The sequence below is a fragment of the Thalassophryne amazonica genome, chromosome 16 (genome assembly GCF_902500255.1).
Source record: "Thalassophryne amazonica chromosome 16, fThaAma1.1, whole genome shotgun sequence".
Lineage (NCBI taxonomy): Eukaryota > Metazoa > Chordata > Actinopteri > Batrachoidiformes > Batrachoididae > Thalassophryne > Thalassophryne amazonica.
Window position 1 is genome coordinate 3,734,162 of NC_047118.1, and position 23,289 is coordinate 3,757,450.

The 23,289-nt window shown below is 41.8% G+C and overlaps 1 long non-coding RNA gene across 1 annotated transcript; it reads right to left on the reverse strand.

The window, feature by feature from the left end:
• Positions 1 to 615: 615 nt before the first annotated feature.
• Positions 616 to 21,942, reverse strand: LOC117527311. Its single transcript, XR_004565493.1, has 3 exons — positions 21,786 to 21,942; positions 16,984 to 16,989; positions 616 to 626 (listed from the first exon to the last, which is right to left on the reverse strand). It is a non-coding gene; the product is annotated as an uncharacterized LOC117527311 (long non-coding RNA).
• Positions 21,943 to 23,289: the final 1,347 nt, after the last annotated feature.

Consider the following 23,289-nt stretch of genomic DNA (forward strand, 5'->3'; position numbering starts at 1 on the left):
GGCTAGCTGTAGAATTTTCCACGGTGCGGAGCCGAGTCTCCAATTCGCCCAACCTGGCCTCCAAAGCTACGAATAAGCTACACTTATTACAAGTACCGTTACTGCTAAAGGAGGCAGAGGAATAACTAAACATTTCACACCCAGAGCAGAAAAGTGCGGGAGAGACAGGAGAAGCCGCCATGCTAAATCGGCTAAGAGCTAGTAGCTACACTAAGCTAGCGGATTCCTAAAAACACGCAAAGTGAATAATGTGTAAATAATTTAGAGGTGATTCAGCAGAAGGAGTGCTTTAGTTAAGGCACGTAAAGATTACACTGGGAAACAAATCGTTATCTAGTTAACTAGATCAATCTAACTGCGCAGATTAAACAGCTAACAGATACAGCAAAACACCGCTGTGCTCCGGAACAGGAAGTGATAAAATGTCACATCCCTTTTGATTTTGCACTATTTAAGTCACGAAAAGGATTTTCAGCACCACTATAGTTTTGTTCTTTATTATTCAAATAAAAGATTCCAAATCTTACCTATATCACAAATATGGATCTTTTTTCATGATCATTTAGGACCATCATAGTCACTGTTCACTGCTGCAAAGTCTCAGTAGAACATCATTAACCCTAACTCTACCGCTTACCCATAAACCTGAACGTTCATCAAAGTCAACACTGGTTGAAGAAGTTGATAGTTGAAAAGCTCCAGCTTGAAGAAGTGACCTGCTCCCCTGCTTTGCTACATATTTGCTTGTATTAGCATCATGGAGTTGAAGAAGTGTGGTCGATCTTTCTGGTGTCATGGAAAGTGCCAAAAGATGACAAAAGATGTAAAATAAATACACAAAGCCAGAGACAAATGAAGAAACACAGGCCACCCAGTGGTCAGGCTGGGAAGAATTTTGGATAAATTTGTACAAATTTCACAAAATGTTTTGCTGGTTATCTGATGTATGTCTCAAAACGAATTTTACAGTTTTTAGTTGACCTGCAAAAATGACCCATTTATCATAAGGCAAAAGCTATTCGCCCAACCGTTGGGCATATAAGTCATACACTGAACATTACATAAGAAATTTTTACATGTGAGAAGGTGGGTCGATGATTTAATGAAATGATGAATGAGGTTGTTTATTATTTAATAAAATTTTAGAATTACAAATTATGTAAATTGTAGAATTATGAATCATGTAATTTGTAGAAAGGCCCAACCAGGGACAAGAGCTGTGAATTAGTTGAAGCTATAACCTCTTTGTGCATCGCATCAGTTGCAGATATTGCTCAGTCTATGTTGACTGCATTGTCCTTGTCAAATAAACAAATAAATGAAATGAAATTACACGCCCAACTGCTGGGCAGATAAATATAATATCTTACCTTATTTGTCCAACCGTGATTGTGTATTTGACACATTTTGTGCATCTAAACAACATTTTTACACCACTTTTTTAAGGCTCTATTGCAGTGTGAAAAGCAGTGTATGTTTGACACATTTAACAGTGTCGTCTTTAATTACGGGGAAAAAACAACACTGCAATGGATGAAAGCAGACAAACTTCATAAGTATTTTGAACCGAAGCCTGTTAATGAAGACAAAACAGTTTTTATGAACAAAATGCTGCTTGTTCCCTGTAAGATGGTGTTAGTTCGACACAGTTCCCTGGGTGTGATGAGCCAAACAAACCATTTTAGATCACAGCCCCTCCACGGGCTGCGAACCCTCCCACAGCTGGCGAGAAAATATCCACCTTCCCCACCTCCCCATGTTGAAACCGGAAGTTTACTTACAAGCACGGTCAGTTGTGGTTGGGTGTATATGCTCGCGTATTTACTTTATTGAACCAACGGTTGGGCGTATAGCCACTCCGTTATCATCATCACTTATCATACTGTAGCTTTATTTGATACATTTTCCTCATTGAATATTCTGAGTTCCCACTGAATGCATCATGAACCTACACATACACATTCTTTCTGATATTTGCAAGCCCTCACAGAGAAAACTCACTATATTTGCTGTGGAATGCCCCCAAAATAAATACTTCACCACCAAAATAAAATTAATTTTATTGTTATAAAGGTATCTTATGATAACTAGATTTTAACATGAAGTCATTTTTGGGAAACACTGAATGCCCAACCCTCAACCTGTGCCATAATTTGGGACATGCATCTGAGACTAGCGACGGCTACATCCGAAGCTGGCGGAGGCTACATCTGGGGCTAGTGCGGCGACATCTGAGGCTGCGGCGGCTGCGACCGAGGCTGACGGCGTCTACGACCGAGGCTGGTGGCGGCTATATCTGGGATCAACATCGAGGAAGGTTGGTGTGTGGCAACCGGATTTGTGGTGGTGGAGGTGGTGGAGACCACTAGTGGGAATTGCTTTACAATTGGTGGTGGCCTGTGCTGAGCTACGGGAGTTAACATGGCACCAACCAGGAAGACAGAGAAATTGGAGGAAGACTTGGAGGAGATAAAGACCTCATTGAATCGTGTTTCAAAAGATATGTCCAATTTAGAGAAGTTGATGAAGGAGATTAAGGAGCTCCAAAATCTTGTTAAAGAAAAGGACAAGATTATTAAGAAACTTGAGCAACGGGTGGATGAACTTGATCAATATACTAGAAAAGATGATGTTATAATAACTGGTTTGGAAACAAAACATCGGTTGTACGAAGGGTGGTGGATTCTGGTGGAGCCAGTGGGGAGGATGCACCACCTGAAGAACAACAAACACTAGAACAGCAAGTTACAAATTTTTTAAATCAAAAAGGTGTTGTCATACATCAAGACACTACTTCAGACTGTCACACAATTCCATCCAAAGACAGTAAAAATGATCAAATATAATAATACAATTTATAAGCAGAAAATACAAAAATGAATTACTAAGACAGGCAAAGAATCTGAAAGGAACAAATGTATATATAAATGAGCATCTAACGAAAAAAATGCAGATATTGCCAGGGAAGCAAGACTATTAAAAAAGCAGAAACATATTGTTGCTACATGGGTCTGGAACTGTAGGATTTGGAAAGAAGGAACAAAGGGTATACAAATCAGAGACATGGAGGACCTTACAAAGTACAGACCTGAGTAGACAAATGAATATGACGTCAGTTGGTAGTATGACCAACAAAAAATCAGATTAAACATAGAAACAGATGATAAAATATATGACATAGACACCAATATTGATGAAAGTATATTTGACTTGACTACAATTGGTTGTGAGTATTATACGGAAAAACAGTTAAATAGTGAAAAAATTACTGAAGATACCCTGTCACTCATACATATAAACATTCGAAGCTTGTACTATAAAATGTCAAAAATAAAAGATTATTTAAACCAGTTTAAAAATAGATTCAGCATTGTTGCAACTACAGAATCTTGGCTTAAAACGCTCTTGATGTGTGGAAACTTTAATGTTTATGTGGAAAGCTCCAGTTGCCAAAGAGTAAGTGATTTTGTGAATTCAATGAATAGCTTGGGTTTATTCCCCTTGATAACAAAACCAACCAGAATTACATCGAAAAGTGCAACTGTAATTGACAATATATTCACAAATAGAACAGATAAAATTATTAAGAATGGGATATTGATGACAGATCTCAGTGATCATTTACCAGTTTTTTTCAATATTTAAATATAAAAATTGGTACAAAAAAAACTGTTGTAAACTTTAAAAGAGATAAGTCATTAAAAGCCTTAGAGGCATTAAATTATGATCTTAAAAATCTAAATTGGGAAGAGGTTTATGTCTGTGACGTTAATGTAGCATATAGTTCATTCATGAAACTACTGATGAAATCATATAATAAAAATTGTAAATTAATAAAAACTAGTAAGAAAAGAGTAAATAAACCATGGCTGACCAAGGGAATAAAAAACGCTTGTGTAAAGAAAAACTATTTATATAAGTGCTTTTTAAAAATGCAAACAAAGGAAACAGAACACAGATACAAAAAATATAAAAATAAACTATTGACAATAATTAGGAAACAAAAAAAAAGATTATTATAGCGAACAGTTGAATAAGAGTAAAGATAATATGAGGGCAACATGGAGAATTATAAAAAGTGTGATGGAAAGTGACGGAGTGAAATCAACTTTTCCGAATTACCTTGTCAAGGAAAATAAAGAGATAAATGATATAAAAGAAGTTGTAAATGAGTTTAATGATTATTTCTCAAAGGTGGATCAAATCTGGTGGGAAATAAACCAATAGTAGAAAATAAATTAAATACAATTGTAAATACGGTCAATAGTATTTTCCTTGACAATGTGGAAAAAGATGAAATAAGGAATATTGTAAAAACTGTGTAACAAAAGATCAACTGACTATGAAGATTTAGACATGATGACTGTAAAAAGTATAATAGAAACTGTTATTGAACCATTCACTTACATTTGTAATCTGTCTCTGTCAACAGGAATTTTCCCAGACGAAATGAAAATTGCCAAGGTAGTCCCATTATATAGAAATGGAGACAAACATAATGTTTCAAATTACAGGCCAGTGTCATTGCTTCCACAGTTTTCTAAAATTATGGAAAAGGTTTTTGTGACAAGGTTGGATAAATTCATTGAGAAACATCATATTTTAAATAATGCTCATTATGGATTTAGAACAAAACATTCGACAGCTATGGCAATTATGGAATTAACAGAGAAAATATCAACAGCAATAGATAATAAGGATTATATGGTAAGTGTTTTATTGACTTGAAAAAAGCTTTTGATGTTATCGATCATTCAAGATTGCTTCACAAGTTACAACAATATGGAATAAGAGGGATTGCACATCAGTGGGTAAAAAGCTACTTAGAAAACAGAAAACAGTTTGTTCAGATAAATAATACTAAATCAGAATTGTGTAATATTATGTGTGGAGTACCACAAGGGTCGGTACTTGGACCCAAACTGTTTATTTTGTATATCAATGATTTTGTGAATATATCTAATGTACTTGGTAGTATTTTATTTGCTGACGATACAACATTATTTTACTCTGGATCAGATATACAGGAAGTAGCACAAGTGATAAATACAGAGCTGGAAAAAGTGAAATATTGGTTTGATATAAACAGATTGTCACTTATTCTTAATAAAACAAATTTCATATTGTTTAATGACAGAGTTAAAAAAAATGATGTGTCATTAAAAATAGATGGAATGGACATTCAAAGGGTAAAAGAAATGAAATTTTTAAGAGTTATGATTGATGAAGATTTTACATGGAAGTCACACATAAATTACATAAAAGGAAAGATAGCGAAAGCCATTGCTGTTTTGCATAAAGTTAAATATTCATTAAAAAGTTATGGATTATTAACATTGTACAATTCATTGATTGTTCCATATTTGACTTATTGTGTAGAAATCTGGCAATCAACATGTACAACTTATACACAACCTTTATTTATTTTGCAGAAAAGAGCTTTAAAAGTGATTGGCAACAGTCGATTTAGAGAGCCATCTAATCCATTGATCATTATGTATAGGGTACTTAAATTTCATGATTTAGTTGATTTGAAATTACTACAAATAATGTACCAAGCGAATAACAATACCTTACCAATAAACATTCAAAATATGTTTGAAAAAAGAGTAAGTAGTTATAATTTGAAGGGCATAGAAGTCTTTAAAAAAACAAGATTCAGAACCAAGATAAAGAAACTGAGTATTGCAGTAAATGGTGTAAAATTGTGGAACAACCTCAACAAAGAAATCAAAGAATCAAGATCGCTTAAATTATTTAAAAAACGTATTAAACTTGATGTATTTCGTAAGTATGAAACTATGAAATAAGTCAGTGGGCTGTGACAAAGCCAAAAATGTAATCTGTTAATAATGTTTAGAATGTTTGAAGTTTAAAATGTAATCTATTAGGGATGTAGTCTTTTAAATAATGGTTAAAATTAGGAAAGAAGTCAGTGGCATGTGACAAAGTCATAGAAATGCAATGATGTCGATTGATGATGCTTTGCAAGATTGTATTGTAAAAAAGGGGCAGAATATATAAGACTTGTTCTTCCAAACTGCTCCTTTTCGTTCAGTGGTTTGTAATGTTTTGTTAATTTTGCTTTTCTGTTTTTCTTTTAAATGAATGAAATAAATCCTCAATAATAATAATACATCAAGAAGCCACGCAGCAGCGTGTGGATGGCAGCAGAAACAAATCTCCTTAAGCAGAAACATCCAATCAAGGTGTTTTTTATTTGTTTTATTTTTTTTGTCCTGATCTGTATCGGGCAAATTAAACCAGAGTCACCAATTGTTGCTTACTTCATTTTAAGATCAGTGTCCACACCACAGTGTGTACTTTAATTTGTTTTGTAAGGAGTCACAAGCTGCGATCTGCATGGTGGAAATTTAAAAAACACACACTGCTTTAAATACACACCAAGTCTGTTTCTGATATTACATGTTTTGCTTCAGCGTCATCTCTATAATTCCTGTTTATACAGATAATACACAGGCGTGGAGTCAGATAGAGGAGTCAAGAGGGCCCTGACACATAAAGGTTGAATTTTGAAGATATGTTAGACATGCTTTTACATACAATAGCATTAATTATAATAATAATAATATTACTCTGAGTGTCATATTTCATAGCTTAAAACTCAAGAGCTGTCAAACTCCCAAAATTTATATTTTTATATGTTAATACTGGGAGGTGTGCCAAAAAAATAAATTAAAAAAATATTTCTGACATGTATAAATAGATTTTTTTCTTTTTTCTTTTTTTTTAAATGGAATTTTGGGTTTCAAGTATGAAATGTACCAGAAGCCCTAAAATGCTCACATCGCCCACTAGATGGTGACAAAAGATGCAGACATGTGCGGCGAAGTCTCAGCTATTTATTCATTTGAGAATTACATTTTTAGTGAAAGTAAAGTGGGCTGACAGCCAAAAATCAACTTACTGTTGTGTCTCTGACTTTATGAGCAACATACTTGTAGTACTACAATTATGCACTAAGTGGAATTGATGAAACAAGCAGTGATTACAAATATTAAGAAGCAGCTTGGATTGAACATAATAAAAAAGTACATGTCATTTGTGATTAACTAAACTAGGGATGGTTATGTGATTAATCATGATTAAATATTTTAATCTCATATCTATCTATCTATCTATCTATCTATCTATCTATCTATCTATCTATCTATCTATCTATCTATCTATCTATCTATCTATCTATCTATCTATCTATCTATCTATCTATCTATCTATCTATCTATCTATCTATCTATCTATCTATCTATCTATCTATCTATCTATCTATCTATCTATCTATCTATCTATCTATCTATCTATATGTGTGTGTGTGTGTGTGTGTGTGTGTGTGCACGCGTGTGTATCAGGAAGACTTCTTCAAAGTCACCACCAGCCAGCACAGAGGAACAAACGGTCCTTCTGCCTTCTAAATTCTGGTTTCTTTTGAGAAAATCTCCCAGAGCTTCACGTTGCTTCGTCTACCTGTCTGTATTCTTTTTAATTTGTCTTCTGTCCCTTTTGTGTGGATCTTTTTTCTTTCTCTCTATTGACTGTTGGGCTGTTCTTTCCCACTTTGTGTCATCAGCCTGTCCTACATCGACCTCTTTCATCCTGCCTCACCTGATTCTCTGTCTGGTCGGGTATTCACTTTTCCGTGTTCTATTTTCTCTGCTTTTACATTTTATTTTTTGTTTGTCCCTGTCCTTCAGCTCTGTCTACTTTTTCTTTCATTTCCATGCAGGACTGCTTCTGAGTGATGCTCCCACATCTCAGGGATCAGCCAGTCTTCCCACTGAGACATGACACATTGGATTGTGTATTGTCAACTCTCACGGTCTTAACCGACCACTTGTGACCGTCAGAACCACAAGCGGTCAAATAATGCAGGACCGGGACAGGAAGGGTATGAATGCCGGGTCCCATCCTGTTTACCCAAATTGGTGATGTGGTGGTTACACACTCCAGGTCATACCTCATTTCCTGTGGTCACAACCCAGGATCACGCTGATGACAAGGACTGAAATTGGAAACAGAAAATCCAGATGATAAGGCTGAGCACTGAAGACTAAAGGGAGGAAAAACTAGAAGGGCACTTTGTGCACACGTCAACCAAGATCCTGAACGTCCCATCTTTATTTCTAAACTAGATGGCCTGTCGTACTTTGCCTGGATTAGTTAGTCCAGATAACAGGATCCCTATTGATTTCATCTGACGTCACACTGCCTCAGTTGCTGTCTTGAACATTAAAGTTACCCCCTTCCAGCAGGGGGCGATGTCCCCCAGCATAAATAATGTGTCAGTCGTCAGTTTGTCAATAGAATTTCGGATTAGTTTGTGTCTGCAGCGAATGCTGTGTCCACACTGTTCACAAACCTTCTAGACCTGGCTTACGCTGGTTATGAAACAGAATTTTCTCATGGTTACGGTGCTACATCGGAATGAATGAGCAGGCCCCGCCCCCTCCTTACCTCCTCCACGCATATTTAATGTATCAATCATCACTTTGGTGATGATTGATACATATTATAGATATTCATGATGGGCGGTACGGTGGATTAATGGTTAGCACTGTTGTCTCAGAGTGAAAAGATCATGGGATTAATTCCCACCTGTTGCCTTTCTGTGTGGATTGTTCTCCTGGTGTTTGGGTGGCTTCTCTCCGGGTGCTCTGACTTTCTCCCACATCCAAAGACATGCAGGTTAGATGAAGTGGAAACTCTGAATTGTCCGTAGGTGTGCATGGGGGTGTAAATGTTTGTGTTTGTCTGTGTGTGGCCTTGGCCTTGGCGTTCTGTCCAGGTTGAACCCTGCCTCCTACGCTGTGACTGCTGGGAAATGCAGCAGTCACAACCCAATCTTGCACAAGTGGTTGAAGATGAGTGTGTATGTGTGACATATTCATGATGTGATATGATATTATGTGATATATGATATGACATGACATGATTATATATAATATGACATGATTGATATGGCGTAATTGATATGACATGATATAATAATGTATGACATGATTTGATTGATATGACATGATTATGATAATGTATGATATGATCACCTGCAGAGGAATGGTCTATTTGAAGAGTTTCAGTCAGGTTTTAGAATTCATCATAGTACAGAAACAGCATTAGTGAAGGTTACAAATGATCTTCTTATGGCTTCGGACAGTGGACTTATCTCTGTGCTTGTTCTGTTGGACCTCAGTGCTGCTTTTGATACTGTTGACCATAAAATTTTATTACAGAGATTAGAGCATGTCATAGGTATTAAAGGCACTGCGCTGCGGTGGTTTGAATCATATTTGTCTAATAGATTACAGTTTGTTCATGTAAATGGGGAATCTTCTTCACAGACTAAAGTTAATTATGGAGTTCCACAAGGTTCTGTGCTAGGACCAATTTTATTCACTTTATACATGCTTCCCTTAGGCAGTATTATTAGACGGTATTGCTTAAATTTTCATTGTTACGCAGATGATACCCAGCTTTATCTATCCATGAAGCCAGAGGATACACACCAATTAGCTAAACTGCAGGATTGTCTTACAGACATAAAGACATGGATGACCTCTAATTTCCTGCTTTTAAACTCAGATAAAACTGAAGTTATTGTACTTGGCCCCACAAATCCTAGAAGCATGGTGTCTAACCAGATCGTTACTCTGGATGGCATTTCCCTGATCTCTAGTAATACTGTGAGAAATCTTGGAGTCATTTTTGATCAGGATATGTCATTCAAAGCGCATATTAAACAAATATGTAGGACTGCCTTTTTGCATTTACGCAATATCTCTAAAATCAGAAAGGTCTTGTCTCAGAGTGATGCTGAAAAACTAATTCATGCATTTATTTCCTCTAGGCTGGACTATTGTAATTCATTATTATCAGGTTGTCCTAAAAGTTCCCTAAAAAGCCTTCAGTTGGTTCAGAATGCTGCAGCTAGAGTACTGACGGGGACTAGCAGGAGAGAGCATATCTCACCCGTGTTGGCCTCTCTTCATTGGCTTCCTGTTAATTCTAGAATAGAATTTAAAATTCTTCTTCTTACTTATAAGGTTTTGAATAATCAATCAATCAATCAATCAATTTTTTTTATATAGCGCCAAATCACAACAAACAGTTGCCCCAAGGCGCTTTATATTGTAAGGCAAGGCCATACAATAATTATGTAAAACCCCAACGGTCAAAACGACCCCCTGTGAGCAAGCACTTGGCTACAGTGGGAAGGAAAAACTCCCTTTTAACAGGAAGAAACCTCCAGCAGAACCAGGCTCAGGGAGGGGCAGTCTTCTGCTGGGACTGGTTGGGGCTGAGGGAGAGAACCAGGAAAAAGACATGCTGTGGAGGGGAGCAGAGATCGATCACTAATGATTAAATGCAGAGTGGTGCATACAGAGCAAAAAGAAAAAGAAACAGTGCATCATGGGAACCCCCCAGCAGTCTACGTCTATAGCAGCATAACTAAGGGATGGTTCAGGGTCACCTGATCCAGCCCTAACTATAAGCTTTAGCAAAAAGGAAAGTTTTAAGCCTAATCTTAAAAGTAGAGAGGGTGTCTGTCTCCCTGATCTGAATTGGGAGCTGGTTCCACAGGAGAGGAGCCTGAAAGCTGAAGGCTCTGCCTCCCATTCTACTCTTACAAACCCTAGGAACTACAAGTAAGCCTGCAGTCTGAGAGCGAAGCGCTCTATTGGGGTAATATGGTACTACGAGGTCCCTAAGATAAGATGGGACCTGATTATTCAAAACCTTATAAGTAAGAAGAAGAATTTTAAATTCTATTCTAGAATTAACAGGAAGCCAATGAAGAGAGGCCAATATGGGTGAGATATGCTCTCTCCTTCTAGTCCCCGTCAGTACTCTAGCTGCAGCATTTTGAATTAACTGAAGGCTTTTTAGGGAACTTTTAGGACAACCTGATAATAATGAATTACAATAGTCCAGCCTAGAGGAAATAAATGCATGAATTAGTTTTTCAGCATCACTCTGAGACAAGACCTTTCTGATTTTAGAGATATTGCGTAAATGCAAAAAAGCAGTCCTACATATTTGTTTAATATGCACTTTGAATGACATATCCTGATCAAAAATGACTCCAAGATTTCTCACAGTATTACTAGAGGTCAGGGTAATGCCATCCAGAGTAAGGATCTGGTTAGACACCATGTTTCTAAGATTTGTGGGGCCAAGTACAATAACTTCAGTTTTATCTGAGTTTAAAAGCAGGAAATTAGAGGTCATCCATGTCTTTATGTCTGTAAGACAATCCTGCAGTTTAGCTAATTGGTGTGTGTCCTCTGGCTTCATGGATAGATAAAGCTGGGTATCATCTGCGTAACAATGAAAATTTAAGCAATACCGTCTAATAATACTGCCTAAGGGAAGCATGTATAAAGTGAATAAAATTGGTCCTAGCACAGAACCTTGTGGAACTCCATAATTAACTTTAGTCTGTGAAGAAGATTCCCCATTTACATGAACAAATTGTAATCTATTAGACAAATATGATTCAAACCACCGCAGCGCAGTGCCTTTAATACCTATGGCATGCTCTAATCTCTGTAATAAAATTTTATGGTCAACAGTATCAAAAGCAGCACTGAGATCTAACAGAACAAGCACAGAGATGAGTCCACTGTCCGAGGCCATAAGAAGATCATTTGTAACCTTCACTAATGCTGTTTCTGTACTATGATGAATTCTAAAACCTGACTGAAACTCTTCAAATAGACCATTCCTCTGCAGATGATCAGTTAGCTGTTTTACAACTACCCTTTCAAGAATTTTTGAGAGAAAAGGAAGGTTGGAGATTGGCCTATAATTAGCTAAGATAGCTGGGTCAAGTGATGGCTTTTTAAGTAATGGTTTAATTACTGCCACCTTAAAAGCCTGTGGTACATAGCCAACTAACAAAGATAGATTGATCATATTTAAGATCGAAGCATTAAATAATGGTAGGGCTTCCTTGAGCAGCCTGGTAGGAATGGGGTCTAATAAACATGTTGATGGTTTGGATGAAGTAACTAATGAGAATAACTCAGACAGAACAATCGGAGAGAAAGAGTCTAACCAAATACCGGCATCACTGAAAGCAGCCAAAGATAACGATACGTCTTTGGGATGGTTATGAGTAATTTTTTCTCTAATAGTTAAAATTTTGTTAGCAAAGAAAGTCATGAAGTCATTACTAGTTAAAGTTAATGGAATACTCAGCTCAATAGAGCTCTGACTCTTTGTCAGCCTGGCTACAGTGCTGAAAAGAAACCTGGGGTTGTTCTTATTTTCTTCAATTAGTGATGAGTAGAAAGATGTCCTAGCTTTACGAAGGGCTTTTTTATAGAGCAACAGACTCTTTTTCCAGGCTAAGTGAAGATCTTCTAAATTAGTGAGACGCCATTTCCTCTCCAACTTACGGGTTATCTGCTTTAAGCTACGAGTTTGTGAGTTATACCACGGAGTCAGACACTTCTGATTTAAAGCTCTCTTTTTCAGAGGAGCTACAGCATCCAAAGTTGTCTTCAATGAGGATGTAAAACTATTGACGAGATACTCTATCTCCCTTACAGAGTTTAGGTAGCTACTCTGCACTGTGTTGGTATATGGCATTAGAGAACATAAAGAAGGAATCATATCCTTAAACCTAGTTACAGCGCTTTCTGTAACCTGATTATTGATGATATAATTGATATATGACATGACATGATTATATATAATACAGCAAGATTGATATGGTGTAGTTGATATGACATGATATGATAATGTATGATATGATTTGACTGATATGACATGATTATATATAATATCAATCAATCAATCAACTTTTTTTTTATATAGCGCCAAATCACAACAAACAGTTGCCCCAAGGCGCTTTATATTGTAAGGCAAGGCCATACAACAATCATGAAAAACCCCAACGGTCAAAACGACCCCCTGTGAGCAAGCACTTGGCAACAGTGGGAAGGAAAAACTCCCTCTTAACAGGAAGAAACCTCCAGCAGAACCAGGCTCAGGGAGGGGCAGTCTTCTGCTGAGACTGGTTGGGGCTGAGGGAAAGAACCAGGAAAAAGACATGCTGTGGAGGGGGGCAGAGATCGATCACTAATGATTAAATGCGGAGTGATGCATACAGAGCAAAAAGAGAAAGAAACAGTGCATCATGGGAACCCCCCCACAGCGAAAAGGAAAGTTTTAAGCCTAATCTTAAAAGTAGAGAGGGTATCTGTCTCCCTGATCTGAATTGGGAGCTGGTTCCACAGGAGAGGAGCCTGAAAGCTGAAGGCTCTGCCTCCCATTCTACTCTTACAAACCCTAGGAACTACAAGTAAGCCTGCAGTCTGAGAGCGAAGCGCTCTATTAGGGTGATATGGTACTACGAGGTCCCTGAGATAAGATGGGACCTGATTATTCAAAACCTTATAAGTAAGAAGAAGAATTTTAAATTCTATTCTAGAATTAACAGGAAGCCAATGAAGAGAGGCCAACACGGGTGAGATATGCTCTCTCCTGCTAGTCCCCGTCAGTACTCTAGCTGCAGCATTTTGAATTAACTGAAGGCTTTTTAGGGAACTTTTAGGACAACCTGATAATAAAGAATTACAATAGTCCAGCCTAGAGGAAATAAATGCATGAATTAGTTTTTCAGCATCACTCTGAGACAAGACCTTTCTGATTTTAGAGATATTGCGTAAATGCAAAAAAGCAGTGCTACATATTTGTTTAATATGCGCTTTGAATGACATATCCTGATCAGAAATGACTCCAAGATTTCTCACAGTATTACTAGAGGTCAGGGTAATGCCATCCAGAGTAAGGATCTGGTTAGACACCATGTTTCTAAGATTTGTGGGGCCAAGTACAATAACTTCAGTTTTATCTGAGTTTAAAAGCAGGAAATTAGAGGTCATCCATGTCTTTATGTCTGTAAGACAATCCTGCAGTTTAGCTAATTGGTGTGTGTCCTCTGGCTTCATGGATAGATTGTTGAGAAAGTGTAGTGACACGGACCCACAACAGGGGGCGTAAATGAACGGTCAATAGACGAGCCAAAAAGTAACAATTTAATGTTGTGAAATGTGCACAACAAATATACAGACAATCTCAGAATATGATTACAGTCAAATTACAAAGGTGACGTGTTGGCAGGCTCGAGGATAGAAGACGTCTGTCCTGAGAAGGGCCGGAACCACACGATTTCTGCCACCACCGAACCTGGTGAATACTGGAGCCGCCAAGTCCCGAATTCCCAGGTGATCACCGTCTCCGACTGTCGGATGTGGTACTGCTGGCGAGAACAAAGACAGTCAAGTGTGGGTGTGTGTACACCCAGCAACAACAACGGTGGGAGTGCCACCTCCACCTCTCACTCAATATGTGATGAGTACCGCAGTGATTCCTCAGGGAAAAAGAGTGCCGTCCTGCACTCACTCAGCTTCCACAGATAGAGGAACCGGTACTCCTGCAAACACTCACAATATACAGATATATTGTAACACAAAACGGCTGAGGATATTACCTTCAATGAAGTACGATATCTCGGCGATGAGGTGGAGATGACGTCTGGGTTTTATGGAGTGAGGTGATGAAGAATGAGTGACAGCTGTCAGGAAGTAATGAGTAACAGCTGTCACTCCCGGCTGTGTCCGTGGCGGCAGCGCCCTCTCGTGCCTGAAGCCCGCACTTCAGGCAGGGCGCCCTCTGGTGGTGGGCCAGCAGTACCTCCTTTTCTGGCGGCCCACACAACAGGACCCCCCCCTCAACGGGCGCCTCCTGGCGCCCGACCAGGTTTGTCGGGGTGTCGGCGGTAGAAGTCGGCCAGGAGGGCCGGATCCAGGATGAAGCTCCTCTTCACCCAGGAGCGTTCTTCGGGTCCATACCCTTCCCAGTCCACCAGATATTGGAACCCCCGGCCCATTCGACGGACGTCCAGGAGCCGGCGCACTGTCCAAGCCGGCTCCCCGTCAATGATCCGGGCAGGAGGCGGCGCCGGACCGGGAGCACAGAGGGGTGAGGTGTGGTGAGGTTTGATACTGGAAACATGGAAGACCGGGTGGATCTGCAGTGAAGCTGGGAGCTGGAGCTTCACCACGGCAGGGCTGAGGACTTTGAGGATACGGAAGGGGCCGATGAACCTGTCCATCAATTTTGGAGACTGTACTTGCAGGGGGATGTCCTTCGTTGACAACCACACCTCCTGCCCGGGCTGGTATGCAGGGGCCGGAGACCGCTGGCGGTCTGCATGGGTCTTGGCCCTCGTCCGGGCTTTCAACAAGGCAGAACGGGCGGTGCGCCACACCCGACGGCACCTCCGAAGATGGGCCCGGACCGAGGGCACACCGACCTCTCCCTCCAGCCCCCAAATAATGGGGGCTGGTACCCCAAACATACCTCAAATGGGGAGAGGCCGGTGGCAGAAGACACCTGGCTGTTATGCGCATACTCGATCCAGGCCAGATGGTTACTCCAGGCCGTTGGGTGCGCGGATGTTACGCAGCGGAGGGTCTGTTCCAGTTCCTGGTTGGCCCGCTCTGCCTGTCCGTTCGTCTGTGGATGGTACCCAGACGAGAGGCTCACGGTGGCCCCCAGTTCCCTGCAGAAGCTCCTCCAGACATGTGAGGAGAACTGGGGACCACGGTCAGAGACGATGTCGGTGGGTATCCCATGCAGACGGACGACGTGGTGGACCAGGAGGTCTGCTGTCTCCTGGGCTGTTGGGAGCTTCGGGAGGGCCACAAAGTGGGCCGCCTTGGAGAATCGGTCCACTATCGTGAAGATGGTGGTGTTGCCCTGGGACGGCGGGAGGCCCGTGACGAAGTCCAGGCCGATGTGGGACCAGGGGCGATGAGGCACCGGTAATGGCTGGAGAAGTCCTTGGCACCTTTTATGGTCTGCCTTGCCCCTGGCACAGGTGGTGCAGGCCTGGATATACTCCCGGACGTCGGCCTCCATAGACGCCCACCAGAAGCGCTGCCGGACAACTGCCACAGTCCTTCGCACCCCTGGATGACAGGAGAGCTTGGAACCGTGACAGAAGTCCAAGACTGCAGCTCTGGCCTCTGGTGGGACGTATAAACGGTTCTTCGGACCTGTTCCTGGGTCCGGGCTCCGTGCCAGGGCCTCCCGGATGGTCTTCTCCACGTCCCAGGTGAGGGTGGCCACGATAGTGGACTCAGGCAGGATGGGCTCCGGTGGATCCGACAGTGCAGTTTTGACCTCCTCTTCATGTACCCGGGACAAGGCACCCGACCTCTGGTTCTTGGTCCCGGGGCGATAGGTGATCCGGAAGTCAAAACGCCCGAAGAACAGTGACCAGCGGGCTTGCCTGGGGTTCAGCCGCTTGGCGGTCCTGATATAATCTAGGTTCTGATGGTCAGTGAAAACCGTGAACGGCACAGACGCTCCCTCCAACAGGTGTCTCCACTCCTCAAGAGCCTCTTTCACCACAAGGAGTTCTTGATTGCCGACGTCATAGTTCCGTTCAGCCGGGGTCAACCTGCGTGAAACGTAGGCACACGGGTGAAGAACCTTATCGGTCTCTCCGCTCTGGGACAGCACGGCTCCTATCCCTGAGTCAGAGGCGTCCACTTCAACCATGAACTGGCAGCTAGGGTCGGGCTGCACCAAAACTGGCGCAGTAGAGATCCGTCGTTTCAACTCCTTGAATGCGGCTTCGCACCGATCCGACCAGGTGAAGGGGACTTTTGGAGAGGTCAGGGCTGTCAGGGGGCTAACTACCTGACTGTAGCCCTTAATGAACCTTCTATAGAAATTAGCAAAGCCGAGGAACTGTTGCAGCTTCCTACGGCTTGTTGGTTGGGGCCAATCTCTCACCACCGCAACCTTGGCCGGATCAGGGGCGACGGAGTTAGAGGAGATGATAAACCCCAGGAAGGACAAAGACGTGCGGTGAAACTCGCACTTCTCGCCCTTCACAAACAGTCGGTTCTCCAACAACCGCTGTAGGACCTGACGTACATGCTGGACATGGGTCTCAGGATCCGGAGATAAGATGAGAATATCGTCCAGATATAGAAAGACGAATCGGTGCAGGAAGTCCCGCAAGACGTCATTAACCAAGGGTTGGAACGTCACGGGGGCGTTGGTGAGGCCGAACGGCATGACCAGGTACTCAAAGTGACCTAACGGGGTGTTAAATGCCGTCTTCCATTCGTCTCCCTTCCGGATCCGAACCAGGTGATACGCATTTCTAAGATCCAGCTTAGTAAAGATTTTGGCTCCATGCAGGGGGGTGAACACGGAATCCAACAATGGCAACGGGTATCGATTGCGAACCGTAATCTCATTCAGCCCCCTGTAATCAATGCATGGACGGAGTCCGCCATCTTTCTTGCCCACAAAGAAGAAACCTGCCCCCATCGGGGAGGTGGAGTTCCGGATCAGCCCGGCAGCTAATGAGTCCCGGATGTAGGTCTCCATTGATTCGCGCTCAGGTCGTGAGAGGTTGTACAGCCTGCTGGATGGGAACTCAGCGCCTGGAACCAAATCAATGGCACAATCGTACAGACGGTGCGGGGGAAGGGTGAGTGCCAGATCCTTGCTGAAGACGTCAGCAAGATCGTGGTACTCAACCGGCACTGCCGTCAGATTGGGAGGGACTTTGACCTCCTCCTTAGCCTGTAAACCGGGAGGAACCGAGGATCCTAAACACACCCGATGGCAGGTTTCGCTCCACTGAACCACCCCAGATGGCCAATCAATCCGGGGATTGTGCTTCAACATCCATGGGATGCCCAAAATCACGCGGGAGGTAGAAGGAGTTACAAAAAACTCAATCTCCTCCCGATGGTTTCCAGACACCACCAGAGTTACTGGTTGTGTCTTGTGTGTGAGTAAAGGGAGGAGGGTGCCATCTAGTGCCCGCACCTGCAATGGCGACGGAAGCGCCACCAGAGGGAGCCCTACCTCCCTTGCCCATCTGCTGTCTAGCAGATTCCCTTCTGACCCCGTGTCCACCAGTGCTCGGGCTTGAAGGGTTAAATCCCCGCCCAGGATTGTGACTGGGAGTCGTGTGGCAATCTGTGTGTGTCTCACTTGAATGTTTTGACCCCTCCTTAGCCCAGTCTCTAAGGGCGAGTGTTGTCGTTTTGGCCGTTTGGGGCAGTTTCTCTGTGTGTGCTCAGTTGAGCTGCAGAGAAAACACTCTCCACGGATCAACCTCCTCATTTTGGCCCTGTGCGTTTCCCTAACAACGTCAGCAGGGGGAGCTGTTGCCCCACAAAGCGCTGCGGCTGTGGAGCGTGGGGAGGGCGGCCCCTTTTCGAACCCGGAAGGGAGAGGGGCGGTGCGTATCCGGTCACGTCCTTCACCTCGCTCCCGACGGCGTTCCTCCAACCGATTGTCTAACCGTATAACGAGATCGATAAGCCCATCTAAATCCCGCGGTTCCTCCTTAGCTACCAGCTGCTCCTTCAGAACCAACGACAGTCCGTTTATGAAGGCGGCGCGGAGCGCAACGGTATTCCAGCCGGACCTCGCACTTCCGCGATGCGGAAGTTGACTGCATAAGCGGCTGCGCTCTCGCGCCCCTGTCGCATTGACAGCAGCACAGTTGAAGCGGTCTCTCCTCTGTTAGGGTGATCAAACACTGTTCTGAACTCCCCCACAAACCCAGTGTATGCTGATAACAACCGTGAGTTCTGTTCCCAGAGCGCCGTAGCCCAGGCGCGTGCTTTACCCCGAAGCAGAGCAATCACATAAGCTATTTTACTAGCATCTGACGCGTACATGACGGGACGTTGTGCGAAGACGAGCGAACACTGCATAAGAAAGTCCGCGCACGTCTCCACACAACCTCCGTATGGCTCAGGAGGGCTTATGTATGCTTCAGGGGATGGTGGGAGGGGTTGTTGAACCACCACTGGAACGTTCATATCCTGCACAGGGTCGACAGGAGGACGAGCTGAGCGCTCGCCGCCATCTGCGCAGAGAAAGCCTCCACCCTGCGGTTCAGGAGGATGTTTTGCTCAGTCATTTAATCCAACCGAGCCTTAAAGGCGGTGAGAATGTGCTGCAGCTCACCAATCACGCCTCCTGCAGACGCCTGCGCTCCCTGCTCTCCCATTGGTCGTTCAACAGCCGGGTGATGCCCCTCGGAGTCCATGACGCTGGCCGAGATATCCTGTTGAGAAAGTGTAGTGACACGGACCCACAACAGGGGGCGCAAAATGAACGGTCAATAGATGAGCCAAAAAGTAACAATTTAATGTTGTGAAATGTGCACAACGAATATACAGACAATCTCAGAATATGATTACAGTCAAATTACAAAGGTGACGTGTGGGCAGGCTCGAGGATAGAAGACGTCTGTCCTGAGAAGGGCCGGAACCACACGATTTCTGCCACTACCGAACCTGGTGAATACTGGAGCCGCCAAGTCCCGAATTCCCAGGTGATCACCGTCTCCGACTGTCGGATGCGGTACTGCTGGCGAGAACAAAGACAGTCAAGTGTGGGTGTGTGTACACCCAGTAACAACAACGGTGGGAATGCCACCTCCACCTCTCACTCAATATGTGATGAGTACCGCAGTGATTCCTCAGGGGAAAAGAGTGCCGTCCTGCACTCACTCAGCTTCCACAGATAGAGGAACCGGTACTCCTGCAAACACTCACAATATACAGATATATTGTAACACAAAACGGCTGAGGATATTACCTTCAATGAAGTACGATATCTCGGTGATGAGGTGGAGATGACGTCTGGGTTTTATGGAGTGAGGTGATGAAGAATGAGTGACAGCTGTCAGGAAGTAATGAGTAACAGCTGTCACTCCCGGCTGTGTCCGTGGCGGCAGCGCCCTCTCGTGCCTGAAGCCCGCACTTCAGGCAGGGCGCCCTCTGGTGGTGGGCCAGCAGTACCTCCTCTTCTGGCAGCCCACACAACATAGATAAAGCTGGGTATCATCTGCGTAACAATGAAAATTTAAGCAATACCGTCTAATAATACTGCCTAAGGGAAGCATGTATAAAGTGAATAAAATTGGTCCTAGCTCAGAACCTTGTGAAACTCCATAATTAACCTTAGACTGTGAAGAAGATTCCCCATTTACATGAACAAATTGTAATCTATTAGACAAATATGATTCAAACCACCGTAGTGCAGTGCCTTTAATACCTATGGCATGCTCTAATCTCTGTAATAAAATTTTATGGTCAACAGTATCAAAAGCAGCACTGAGGTCTAACAGAACAAGCACAGAGATGAGTCCACTGTCCGAAGCCATAAGAAGATCATTTGTAACCTTCACTAATGCTGTTTCTGTACTATGATGAATTCTAAAACCTGACTGAAACTCTTCAAATAGACCATTCCTCTGCAGATGATCAGTTAGCTGTTTTACAACTACCCTTTCAAGAATTTTTGAGAGAAAAGGAAGGTTGGAGATTGGCCTATAATTAGCTAAGATAGCTGGGTCAAGTGATGGCTTTTTAAGTAATGGTTTAATTACTGCCACCTTAAAAGCCTGTGGTACATAGCCAACTAACAAAGATAGATTGATCATATTTAAGATCGAAGCATTAAATAATGGTAGGGCTTCCTTGAGCAGCCTGGTAGGAATGGGGTCTAATAAACATGTTATGATAATGTATGACATGGTGATATGATATGATATGACATGATATGATAATGTATGATATGATATGACATGATATGATACATGGTATGATGTACTGGCACTGCGACAGACTGGCATTCTGTCCAGGATGTATTTTGTAAACCAGCCTGGCAGGTTTAGAAAATGAATGAATGATATGATAAACATATTTCACTTTTCTTATGACAATGGCAGCATCACCAAAATATGCAGTGTTTTGTAAAATGACTTTTTGTCAATCCTCACTGTGTCCTGTTGATGAATAATCTGTATTTTCCATTAACTCCCCAGACCGTGGCAGCCCGTCATCACTTCATGATGAAATGAAAACATCTTTACATGTCTAATAATAACACAAAAGTTCTTTAATGTTGAAGTCTGTTCCAGCATTTGTCATTCAGCTCGGCAATGTGTTTAAACACATCAAACTGTAAATAAAATATTCCTATGAACGCCTCACAGATCTCACTGACTTTCTGAAAATATCGAGTAAAAAGCTGTCAGAGCTGTGAATCAAATAATGTAACAGGAGCAGCAGCGTTCATAAGCATAAGACTTTTAAACAAAGTTAAACATTTCAAAGTGGCTATAAATTATTTAACTGTTTTAATTGAAGTGATTCATGGAGTTCTTCGTTCAGATTTTAACTTTTGACGATTAGGTTTGAAAATGAACTCAGACCATATTAAACACTTTATCACATATAACTATTAAATGGGTCATATTGTGGCAAATGAGTTTTGAGTTACTTTTTATGTTTTCATGTCTTTTAAGGTTCACATTAAACATCCTCAAAGTACCACAATTGTACAACTGTACTCAGAAATTCTCCTGCTATAAACAAAATGTAGGCACGAAATATCTTGTTTTACACTTATGTGTCCTATGTAACAGACATAACTGCAAAAATGGTCTAATCCCTCCCTACATACAGGAATAACAGTACTTTGCTTTAAACGTAAGTTGCTAAGTACTTCATAATACTTTTTCACATTAAACTTTATTGAGGGAAAATACTTAAAAGACCATATATTTACTTTAAAAATGAATGAAAGAAAAAACATATGTTCATCTGCAAATATTCAGATGAGCTATTTTAAATTTCTCAGGATTGTAATGCCCTAATAACACCCTTATTCTTATTATTCTTATTTTTATAAACCTCATAAACATTACACTCCTGACAATTTTGGCCACTTTTTTTTGTAATAACGTTTTAAAGCATCGAGATAAAATACTGTTATTCATCATAATTCTGGACCTCATTATTGGATATTATTTGAAACAGGTTAGCTCCTCATTATGTAACTGAATGCTAAAATATGAAAGGAAAAATAAAAGTACCTATTTATTTAAAATAAAATAACATCTCAAGCACAATATTTCCCACATTAATTGCAATGTATTTTTTTTTTTTAAACAAACTGTGCACCTCAAATCAGGACCCTTAATTTAAAAACTGAACATGCAGCTGATTTTGCAAAGTAAGAACCACAAACCAGAAAATTTATCACAAACGGGCAGCAACAAACTCCCACTGATGTTGCTGAAGAGATGATGGTTGACCGTTGGCTGCATGTTGAAGACGATCTATTAATCTAGATTGGTATTAAATAGGTTTTTGAAATGGGACTTATTGATCTTGACGTGTCTCATCTGCTTGTTCACACAATCACATGAGACTTTCATTTCAGGTGAGCTGTCCATCACCTCGCACCGGGCTCATACAGACGTCAAAGGTACCTTTTTGACATTCCTTTCAGCAGTTCAACCTCTGCATTCTGCATCTGATTGACATTTCATCGGCATGGATGTGTAAACATGCTGATCTTAAGATACGCGTATTTCAGTCATTCATGTCAGCTGCTCCCCTCTCTCTCTCTCTCTCTCTCTCTCTCTCTCTCTGCAGCAAAGACTGACTTGGTTAGTAGTGTTGAATACAAACACCGTGTGCATAAAAAGTGCTCTCTGCTCAGTCGGTCCAGCAAAATGTTATCCCGTGTTTAGTGTTTAAGTTTGTGTCAGAATTTATTTCACTGCTGAGGCGGCGCATGACTCATATTTCCACGGCTATTCCTGCAGCTGCAACTCACTTGTGGCTGTTGTAAAATGCTGCTTTGTACTTTATGAGCTTGATATAAAAGCAAATTGACTCAAATCAACCAGTGTTTTCTCGTTTAAATGCCTGAAAATGTCAGCATCTTTATGGATCGGCTGTGTTATGAGCCCAAAGAGCATCACGGTGGCTGTTTAACTTTAGACATTTTTAGTTACAATCCACAGACCTTTGGAGAATAATGGTGGGTGAAACATGACCAGCATACCCTGGGAAATCCTGTTTGTGGTTGGGAGTATCAGTCAGCATCCTTTATTGTCTTTGACCCTCTGGGGCCGACGCCGTCATATACGATGGCTGAGACCAAGCTTTACTAAATTATAAATAACTTTTTAATAATATGAGATAAAAACTTACTTTTGTTTGCTGAAAAGTTAACTCCGTGGACTTTCGGGCCACTGTCCTCCATTTTGTACTCCTCATAAAAGCTGTGTGATGACGTGAACAATGTGAGTGTCCAATCGGAATTGGTTCGACTAGATTGCTCGACTAGTTTTCCTGTGAATGTTACTGGATAAGCCTGTGGCAAGCTCTCTCTGTCCGGTGTAAAGCACTGTTT